This window comes from Bidens hawaiensis, unplaced genomic scaffold (genome assembly GCF_021521415.1).
Source record: "Bidens hawaiensis isolate Kalapana, Puna unplaced genomic scaffold, B.hawaiensis_p1.1 tig00002323_1, whole genome shotgun sequence".
Lineage (NCBI taxonomy): Eukaryota > Viridiplantae > Streptophyta > Magnoliopsida > Asterales > Asteraceae > Bidens > Bidens hawaiensis.
The window spans coordinates 3,127,350-3,139,324 of record NW_027491125.1 but is presented as its reverse complement, the minus strand read 5'-3'; the positions used below and the strand labels follow the sequence as shown (position 1 = coordinate 3,139,324).

The window sequence follows — 11,975 nt, the reverse complement described above, 5'->3', positions numbered from 1 at the left end:
ACTTCGTTAGTTGCCTATTGTTTTCCGATCGTCGTTAGGGTTTACGCCGTCGTTCGCCGCTAATTAACCCATCCCGACGATCACGACCAGGGTTCAGTTGAGCACCGTGTCATCATCTTATTTGCGGCTGGGCAGTTTTGTCAACCACGTTTATAAACAAGACACAAATTAGGTTGCAGCCGCCAAGAAAAAAGATTAGGTTGTAAAGAAACTAATTGCAAAATAAGGAAAACAAACCACATTAATATTACCTTATGTGGAGGTCCGTTTGATTTCCAAGGACTTCTTAGTCGGACAAGTGGGGAATGTTGGAGTGAACCAAAACAGTTTGGGTAGCATCGGGTCTTAGCGTCGGGCTATCTGTGCGATTAGATATTTAGCTTTAAACACTCTAACACGAGGTTTCCCTAGATTTCCCTAGTCTCATTGTTATTATGTGTCTTATTGATTGCTACTAGGTTACCACTTTCTCTTTAGGGGCGTATTGAGATAGTGAGATTGACCGACGAGCGATCTCTCTTTTAAGGTACTTTAGTGTTGTTGGAAAGACTGATAGGTAATCCGACCAACCGGAAGCGTCATTCGTCCTTTAGGTTTCCTTCTGGTCACACTCGGAGGGATACACTAAGTTGCTTAAGGGTGTCGTAATTAAAGATCCCGGTTCCATTATAGCTTCCATTGTCGAGAGAAATTCAAGGTTCACAAGTAGGATTCTAGGCTTAGGTAATGCTTCTCCCATTCTTGAGCTCGTTTAGGTGATCATGTTGACAGGTGTCGGTTTCTTTTGATTAGTTAAATTTCTAATTGTTTAAATCATTACGCTTTTAGTAGAGTCTAGTTTAGGTGTCACTAGTGTCTTTTGGTTTTGATATCCGGACTTCATTAGACTTTAATACATTTTATATGTACACATGTCTGTCTAGTGATTTAACATTAGAAGAGTTTAAGTTTATAAATTTAAAACTAGAGTGTTCAGATTATGTTAAGTTTTAATACCACTTTTACATCATTAAATTCAAAGGTAGCCAAAGGGAATTTTATATTGGCTTGTGCCAAGAAAAAATGTTCGCTGTATATGATCTATCTGCATCAGAAAGTGTAAATCTAGTTGCGATGAAAGACAAAATTCAGTTCACGGAATCTCATGGGCATAAGTGGGTTATTATTATTATTATTATCAAAGAAAGTTGTTTTTTATTATTAAAATTAATCTAATTTCACCAAAAAAAAAATTTAAAAGAAACGTTTATTTTATAGAACATGGTTTTTTTGAATCACTTTTAGAGAAAGTTTAAAATTTTAAAAATTAGTATCATATTATTTGTCAATAAATAAATTTAGTTTTTATTTTTAAAAATAATTTAGTTTTTACAAAAAAAACTAAGAAATGTTTATTATTTAGAACGTGTGTTTTTAATAACTTTTAGAGAAAGTTTAAAAGTTTTAAAATTAACTTCATCATATTTGTCAATAAATATAAAAGATTAAATAACATACAATGATTTGATCAACAAATTTGGTTTTTTCTCATGTGAATTCTGATACTAATTTATGTACTTGAAAAAAACAAAAAGAAAAAGTTAAATTGATTTGATTTGATTTTTTTAGGGTAAGAGGCGTATGATAAATAAATATATATGAAACATTTTTTTTAGCATTTTTATAAAAACGTTATATGATTATTTTTTTATAAATTATGTAAAAAATGAAAAATACTAGGTAGAGAAAGTTAATTACAACGATTTTTTATTTTTATTTAGAGAAAACATCTTTTTTAATAGTTTTTTTTTCTTATAATTTTATATTTAAAAAATCATTTTTTTTTAAATGTTTTTTGTGAGAATTTTTCCTTTAAAAAAATTGTTTTAAAGGAGAACAAATTTTCAAAGAATAGAACACGTTAAGGTTTGATGCGATTTCTCAAGCTGTGGGTATAACAAGGAAGAAATGGGGTATGTTCAGGGGCGGCCTAATCATTTTGGAGGCTTAAAGCGAAAACAAAGTTTGAGGCCATTACCAAAAGATAGAGCTAGAGATTATAAAATTTATTTTTAAAATTCATCAAGCAATTACAATTTTTCGTATATAAACTACAATATTTTCAGTTCTATATATATTACAAGTTTAAGGTATATCTACCTGATAAAAGTTTTGGAAAGAACCATAAAAAAGTTAGAAACAAATAGATAAAAAGGTGACCATGAAATAACTAATTAAAAAAAGAATATTTAGAGTAAAAAGGTGACCATGAAGTAACTAACTAATTAAAAAAAGAATAATTGGAGTGTGGATCGAACCTGCGTGGGTTGGATTTTGAAGGTGGAACAGAAAAACATGACTCTACCAACTACGCCAAATTAGAATTTTATTTGACTTACCAATTATCTATAATAAATATCCGATGTTATATATATATATATAAATAGGTAATTTTATTTAACGGAGACCCTAGTTTTTTGGAGCCCTCAAACCCTAGCTTTACGTAGTAATACTGTAGGGCCGGCCCTGGGTATGTTTGACCTTATTATATAAATAAAGTACTTATAAACATGTATAATTAATTAATTAATACTTTTAAAAATTAATAATTTCTGAAAAAAAGTTAGCATACCTTAAACTGATCATCAATGGGGTATGTTATGCCCTTTGCTCCACCACCACCACCACCACCATTACCACCAAAACACATTAAATTTGGTAGATGTTCAAAAGAGAGAGAATGAAGCCGAGGGAAGAGCGTGATGCCAGACATACTCATTTCTTCATCTTTATCGTCTCTGTTTGAAACAACTTCTTCCATCCCATCACACCATCTTATCTCAATTTCCTTTAGGTTGGAAAAATGTTTCGCCATGAGAGGTGAAAACAAGTATCTGATCCTATTGCAATGCTTCATTTTTATGGTTGTGAGGTTGTGGAATGAGGATTGATCTTGGAAACAAGTATTCCAATTTTTGTATTTCCACACATGGCTCATGGTCTTCATATTGCTTAAGTCTAAAACTTGGAGATTGGGTAGTGGTGATTGTTGATTATATGTATCTCTTACCAATTCTCTACTGCTTGTAGTAGGACACTCTATCTCAAACACCATTTCCACACCTTTATAGTCATGCATATAAAGTGTACGAAGGTAATGCAAAGTAAGATTGGATGGGAATGCAACATCCCTCTGCAAGAGTAGAATTATGGTATAGATAAGAAATTGCTGGATTTTCTTTTCCTTGATTTTTTAAATTGTTATTGGTATGAGAAGACGCGCTACACTTGTTGTACGTGTAATTCTCATACATATATATTTGTATCTTGAAATTGATAATAAAAGAATGGTAGTGAAAGTCATACCCCTGTCCGCAATGCTACCGTTGACAATGCTAATGTCCTCATATCAAATTTGGTGTTGCCTCTGGTTGGTGTGAATATATTTCTAAACGCATTGCACCATTCAATTCTTATCCTTTCAACAGCTGCAAACCAACGGATGAGGATATTATTACTATTACTAGAGTAGTTATTTTCACCACTACAATGCTTCTCAAGCTGCTCAACTTCATGACCAACACAGTCCAAGTCGATGTTGAATATCACTTCTAGAGAACCACAGACTTTCTAAATGATTCAGTAACCTCATTGGATTGGTTGGAAACAGATTTACAAGACTATCACATTTCTCCACAACAATATCTCTCAACATGGAACTATTATTAAGTTCCTCCTCACTACCAATTTCAGACCCCCATATTTTATTCAAATTCTCCATCCCACCAATCAGTAATTTCTCTAACTTTGCAATTTTAACCTGCAAAATCATTATGTTGTAAAGTTAAACACAACAGAATCAAAATAACCAAACCTAGCTAGTTAATTAATTTAATTACCTGACCGTTCAACAAAGCAGAATTATTGTTCTTGTCGGGATAAATGCTTGTGAAGTTGCAAAGCCCAACAACTTCCAACTCAACAAGTTGTGGGAGCTGAACTACACATTCATCAGGGAACAAACGTTCTAGCTTTGGTAGCTTTTTCAAATACAAAAACTTTAGCTTCTCAAATGTAATCATCTCACCTACACAATTTATCTCGCTTTCATCATTGCGTACCAATGCTTCCAAAGCGGAGCATGACGAAATTTCGAGACACTCAAGTTGCTTCAAACCACTTACCACGGAAATTGGGAAGAGGTATTCCAAGTCTGGACAAACACGAACCTCAAAGATTCTTAAGTTACGAAATGAGCATTCATCATATGGTTTGGCTAAAACATCTTTAAGGCAAATCAGACCCTCTACTTCCAGTGATAATACCTCTGTTTTCTTGAACAACTCAGCAATTTTGCAATCTAGCAGGTCGTTGCGGTCAGTCACAAGCTTCAAAGTATTTGTAAACGAATATTTGTCATTTTCGTTTTTCTCTTTCAGTTTACAACCATAGCTATCTTGAACTTAACAAGTTTCTCAAAGGAAAGTTTTTTCATCTGGGTCTTCTCAACAAATTCGATCTCCAACGCAGAAAGTTGCCTTGAAAGCATCTTTAACTCTTCCCAGTTGGAACCGGTGAATCTAATTTTTCTTTCCTCAAAAATTGTCATATAAAGCTCTTCAAGCTTGCCTAATGCTGTAAAGACACCATCATCAATACGAAGGTAAGCACATCCTGTCAAATCTAGTAATTTTAGATTGATCAGATTCCCTATCGCAGATGGTAACTTGCGTATGCCACAATGAGCAAAGCTGAGCACTTCCAAATTGACGAGGTCTCCAACAAAAGAAAAATCAAACATCAACTTGCATTCATGAAGACAGAGTACTTTAAGGCTGGTAGAGCATTGAAGTGATCTTGGAAGCAATGGATACTGCATTTTATAGTATGCAATGACTTTAAGGTTTTCCATAGTTTTATAAAAATCTTCTGGAAACATGAACGATGAATCACCATGCATAAGCTGTAAAAGAGACAACCTTGGATACTTATACTCTCCAGGAAACTTGGATATACCCATGCATGTTGATGATATTATTTTGCAAGACTCGCTTCTTTCATCTCCACCCCACTGGGATAAACCGCTATGGTTAACAATCCAGGAATGCTCACCTTCAGAAATTCTATGTAACACAAAACTAAGCACAAGATCATGCAATTTAACAGTCCCAAAGTGACTGCCCATGAGTAACAAATTTGCATTAATGAGGTTTTGCACACATGTTTGTGTCCGATCCCTAGCATCTCCCAAAGTAGAAACTCCTTTTAACAAACTTAGCCCCCATGCATATTGTGTCAGATCCTCGATTGGTATATCAGAATCCTCTGGAAACAAGCCACAAAGCAGAAAAACTTCTTTATCATCCTCTTTTTTAATATTCTCGTAGCTTACATTGATAACATTTTAGACGATCTCATCAATATTGTTATTCAAACGTTGAAGTGTAGCGCTCCATACATGCCTTTGTTTTTCGAAAGCAAGGGTTTTGCCAATGATTTTGATGGCAAGTGGCAAACAGCCACATTTTTCAACAATTAGGCATCCGATGGCGTACAGATCAGGATCATCTTTTGAATCTTTTGCAATTCCAAAAAAGAAATCTTTAGCTTCTGCATCCGTCAAGACATTGACTTTAACTTCTTGTAGAACCAGACCAGCATCAACTGCAATTTGTTTGCATATATCTGACTTTCTTGAAGTGAGTAACAACATAACACCATTTGGCAGTGGACTTGTTAATCCAACTTCTTTGAGTTCAATATTTTGCCACACATCATCCAATATAACTAGAACCTTTTTCTTTCGAGCTTCTAGGATTTCTTTAAACATTCTACAAAGTGCATCTGCCCTTGCTGGTACAGTCGCTTCTAGTAGACCTTTGCCTCCTATGCGTATTGCTATATCATTCTGAATAGAATACATGTTGGTACTTGCCCCAATAGCAACCGACACGATGAGACCAAACATATTATTATCATTTGCAACCTTTTTCAGCTGTTCCTTCATGGTGGTTTTGCCGACACCACCCATTCCGCATAAAGCTATCACTTGGCTCTTATTGTGGTCTTGTTGAAGGCACTTTAAGGCCATGTTAAACGGCGCCAATCTTGACTTGAACCCATCTCCAGATGATGATGGTGCAGAAGTAGTGGATAATGCAGGCTCAGAATTGACTCTTCCCGTAGGCATCGGGGCATCATTCCAATCAAAAGAATTTTTTTGAATAAGCTCATCAATCCTCTCAGTATTTTTACAAGCTTTTCGTCCTGCATGGTACCTCATTTTCATGTTTAAACATCCATTTCTGTCACTTGGAATTTTTTCTACTTCTTCCTTTAATTTTTCAACTTCCTTCAACCAATCAGGTACACCAGTAGGTATCTCTTGATTATACAAACTGTTTACATCCATGTGATTTTTGACATCAACACTTGAATTCCCTAAAAACTCCCACTTTTCATTCATGTGTGTAACATGTTTTGTGGAGTAAATGACGTACCCAAGGTGTTCCACCAATTGTCTGGTCAAAATTTTGATAACAGGACGAAGGATTTCAATTACGTTATTACTCATTTTCCCTAGACCTAAAAAAATAGAAATCATGTAAACATTACAGAAAATAGAAAGTGTCTAGAAATTGTTGAGAGTAATCAAACTGTCATAGTTTATACACATTCGTCACAAAGTCTCACTATTAGTTTTAAGGTATACCACACTAGAACAAGGTTATAATAAGTAGATTTTTTCTAAGAATTGTAGAAAGAGTGTTTTCATCGTTAGATCTAATAAAACACACGGCACAATAAACACACCAGAATTAAAATAAAACACACCGCATAATAAACACACTTTCCATATCTACCATCTAATCAACATATCTAACGCAACAGATTAATTATTACATATCTTAGACACACTCAACTTCTTAATTTAACCTCACCATAGCACATTATATATTATATAATATAGATAAATATCCAAATGTCGGTGTCACAGTTGAGCTTTTTTACATTTTAGGACCAAGTGTTTGACCATTTATAGAGTTAATTTCAGTAAATAAAAAGTTGGTTGTTTGGCTTGATGGCTTCACATTTCTTTGTTAACTCTCTTGTAATGCCTTATGCCTGATTTTGACACTCATTGGAATCAATTTCAAACTTTTTAGTGAGTTTTGTTTAATTAATAGTTTTATTTTTCTTTTCTTTCTTTTTTTTCCCCTTAATCGCGTCACTTGGCTACATGTTTTTTTAGTTATTCTTTTTATGTGTTGTTTGTATTAACAAATGATATTTGCAACCAAAAATGTTTTCTTCACATTGACATTACAAACAATATATACACATTTAGAATCCTATATTAGGGAATGATATTACAACAAAATAGGAATGATATCACAAAATGATTTTATCTATAAATAACAAACTCTAATATAAAATGAAGATATTATTCTTTTGGAGGGAAATCTCTAACATGACCCCGCAAGATGGACGATAGAGAGAGTAGTAATCTTGGATGATAGACTGTGAAAACGTGGCTTTAGCAACGGTTTAGTGAGAGCGTCAACTAGTTGATCATCATTGGAAATATGCGCTACACGTATCGTTCCTTGGTGGACCTTCTCTCGAACAAAATGGAAATCTAAAGCAAGATGCTTCACGCGTGAATGAAAAACTAGATTGGCTGAATAGTGTGTAGCACTTAAATTGTCACAATAAATAGTGGGTACATTAGTAGATCGGTGTCCAAGTTCAGGCAAGAACGATATTATCCATTGAACGTCAGTGGTACTGGGTGCAATAGCTCGAAATTCTGCCTCGGTGGAAGACCTTGCTAAGGTTGGTTGTCGTTTGGAAGTCCAAGCTACCGAGTTTGATCCGAGATAAACAATATAACCAGTGGTACTTCTATATGTGGACTTATCATTAGCCCAATCAACATAGTATATGCATGAAAATGAAGTGGAGAATTGTGTTTGAAAAGTGACCTGTGAATCTGTGATGCATTGTGCCACGGAGGTATCCTAATAATCGTTTGAGAGTAAACCAATGTAAGTTGGTTGGAGAATGCATGAACTGTGAGAGTTTGTTTACCGCAACGGTGACATCGGGTCTCGTGAGAGAATGGTATTGTAGCGCCCCAACAAAGGCAAAATATCGAGTCGGGGATGAAAGAAGTGTGCTTTCGGTAATGGTAAGATGGTCTGAAAAATACATGGGAGTGGACGCCGGCTTGCAATCACTCATGCTTGCTCTAGTTAACAAATCAAGTATGTATTCGGATTGAGATAAAAAAAGACCGATGGTGTGAGGGATAACTTCAACACCTAAAAAGTAGGATAAAGAACCGAGATCTTGTAAGGAGAACTGAGAGGCAAAAGATGAGATGAAGTCGATTGCAAGTAAAGAGTCGTCATCAATAAGAATAATGTCATCTACATAGACGAGGAGATACATGGGGGATTTAGTGAGGTGATTTACAAAGAGAGAAGGATTAGAAATAGTAGGTTTGAAGCCAACCGAAATGAGGTATGATTTAAGTACGTCATACCATGCACGAGATGCTTGACGAAGGTTGTATATTTTTGCAAACATGATTTGGAAAGGATGGATCGACGAAACCGGGTGGTTGAGTCATGAAGACATCCTCGGCTAAAGCGCCTTAAAGAAAGGCATTAATGATGTCGACTTGACAAAGACACCAATTTTGAGAGGTTAAAAAATAAAGGATGAGGCGTAGGGTGACAGGTTTTATAACCGGGCCAAAGGTTTCAACTTTGTCGAGGCTCGGACGTTGGTGGATACCTTTAGCTACTAATCGAGCCTTGAGTCGATCGACTGTTCCATTTGGTTTGGAAAACCCACTTGCAACCAATAAGATTGGGCATGGATTCCGGTGGAACAAGAGACCAAGTTGAGTTACGGTGTAGGGCGTCAAACTCATCTTGAATTGATTTGCGCCAAAGGGGAATTTTGAGAGCTTTAGTGATTGAAAAGGGTTCTTTGGGGTGAGTAGGAGTAACATTATAAATGGCGAAGTTGTCATTGTGATATTAGGGATTTGGTTTGCGATTGGTACGAGTATGAGACGAGGAAATGGGAGGATTGTCAGATGTTGAGCTGGGGTTTGATGAAAATTATTTTGATTGTTAGTTGGAGTTGTGGATGATTGTGTGGAGTTTGAATATGGGTTAGGAGTTGTGCTATGTGGGTTGGAATTTGGATCGGGATTAGGTGTATTTTGGGCTTGAATACAAGAATTGTTGATTGGGCCTATTGGAGAAAAGGATGAGGAAGTGTGTTGGTCGTATATGTTTTGAGTATTATATGAGGTGGTCTGATTGTTTGTTGTCGTAATGGGTGGGATATTAGAAGTTGACCTATTTGGTAATTTTTGAAATAATAGAAGGAATGGGGAGTCATTGTTTAAAGTGGAAGTGGGTAGTCGGTTGATTAAGTACGTTGCGGTGATAAAGGAAAATTTCATAACAAGACGAAGGTTTGCGGGTTTGCAGAAAATTTTATAACAGTGTAGTTGGTTGATTAAGTACGAAGGATTTGATAAAAAAAAAAGAAGAGTTTGGGTTTTCTTTAGAATGGTTTGTGGGCTAGTAAATTTTTTCGAAAACAAAATCCCGAAAACCATCTAAAACCCAAAAGCTCAAAGAAATCCCGAAAACCTCCTAAAATCCGAGAACTAAGGTTTTCCCGAAAACACTAAATCCCGAAAATAAGTTCACAAGAATAAATTCCTGAGAACCTAAAAATTACCGGGAACTCATATTTTTCCGGGAACCTATATATTTCCAAGAACTCATATTTTCCAAAGAACTAATTCCCAACAGTTTACTAAATATTTTGTAAATAATTAGTTCTTGCAAAATTTTACAAAACACAAAAAACTTAACTTGAATGAATTTTGATGTATAGCTTCTGCCCAAAGGCGATGCGTTATATCTACCCTATCATTCAAGTGTAACTACAACCTATTTTTAGTTTTGCCTAACCTGATACAAGTGTCTCACTTCTGCCCAAAGATGATGCGTTATATTTTTATCTAGCAAAACTAGCTCGTGCATAATTAAAATAATTGTCACACTTCTGTCAAATGTGATGTGTTACAATTGTTTTGCATACATACTTAAATAAATTTTAATTATGCCAAAAGGTGATTTATTTTTGTTTAAGTAGAATTTTTTATTATAATCTATTTGTTTGATGTTAATAATAAACATATCACATATTCAATAAAATATAATGATTATCACATTAATGGTCCTTCATTAATCTAATGACCATAAATTTTAATATGTATTATTTTAATATTCTATAACATTATTTACTATAACTTTCTTATATAAATAATTAACTCATTCAAATCATCCACTCTAATAATCAAACATAATATGATTTTTGCATCATAAATAGTTTCAATAACATTTAGCTATTCTTGTTTTTTGACTATCTCTCAAGACATGACATGACAATCCTGCTGCTCTTTCTAATAACAATCATATTATTGAAAACTAGAGCATGACAAATGAGATAGGTAAAAAATAATGTCTCTTATGATAATCAAGAAATTTAAATAAATGTTATCATAAGAGTTATTCTAGATTCAGTTTTTTCTAAGACTAGTAAAAGAAAACTCTTAAGATGCATGCATTCCTTCTAAATGCTAACTATAAGGTTAAATGGCATTTGTGAATACATCATAATGTACAATAACATGACCTATAAAATTAATGTCTCACACATGTAAATAAATATAATTTTCCATTACATTACATTCTTAATTTTTTCACTTGTACAATTTGATGCCTTAAGAATCAGCTATAATACTCAAAAGTATCAAAGAAAATTAAGTGTGTTGATTTATAACATATGTACAAGAGAAGAAATGAATAACATGTTATTCACCTCACTACTGCTATAACTAGAAAAATGATAGTGCTAAGGTCCATGAACAAAATGCTAGTCCTACTTTTAGCTTTAAGTTCTCTAAGGAGAAATTTCGTTGCATATATATGCCATTAAAATAGGCAGGAGCGATGAGACTATCCACAATTCAGAAAAACAACTAACAACTGGCTAAAATTGTTTGATAATGTTGCAAAAGTCGCTAGGCGGTCCCTAGGCGGCCGACCCCCTTGGAGGGAGTACTCGGGGAGTAATTGAAGAGTACTCGGACATGGAAAATATAAAGAAAATTAATATTTGATTATTATATATATGTCAAATATCATAAGTTTACTAATATTTATAACACAATAGGTGAATATCAATATAAATAAAAGAAATACATTTTTAAATATAAAATATTCTAAAAATTACTAATCATTAATTAAAAAATTAATATTTGTTCTTTAATATTATTGAAATAACAATTATGTTTTATTTTTTTTTGAGTCAAAATCGGTCAAAGTTTTCTGATAAGATGTAATTCTGGCTGGCGTTGACCATATTTGACCGATTCTTAGTAACTAGGCGAATTTACAGAAACTCGCCTCGGTGACATACCTTGTAGCGAGTACTCGGAGAGTACTCGGCCTTGTAATCCTACTTTTACAACATTGTTGTTTGACATATATTAATGATATTTAAGTCTGCTAATCATAATATTTCAATTAACACATGATATGTTGAGTCTAGTTCTACATGTTTCCTTACATGAAATCAACAAATAACTAAGAAGAGTGTTAGTAACAAATTTAAATGTTAAGTCTATCGTAACCATAATAAATTGTCTTCTAACCACTCTTTATGACACGTGTTATTACACTTGCATAATAAATTGTCTTCTAACCACTCTTTATGACACCTGTTATTACACTTGTTAGGATTTGACTTTGCTACATCTAGAGCGTGACGTTTATTTTACTGTTTTTACGTACTCATTCCTTCGTTTATTCATTAAGGTGAGTAATCACTCCAATTTTTTTACTTGTTTTCCAAACTTTTGGGGACTTATGCGTATTTACAATATTTATTTATTATTA

At 34.0% G+C, this 11,975-nt stretch overlaps 1 pseudogene; it reads right to left on the bottom strand.

Moving 5' to 3' along the window:
• Positions 1–2,124: 2,124 nt before the first annotated feature.
• On the bottom strand, positions 2,125–6,529 carry LOC143617733 (disease resistance protein At4g27190-like; annotated as a pseudogene).
• Positions 6,530–11,975: the final 5,446 nt, after the last annotated feature.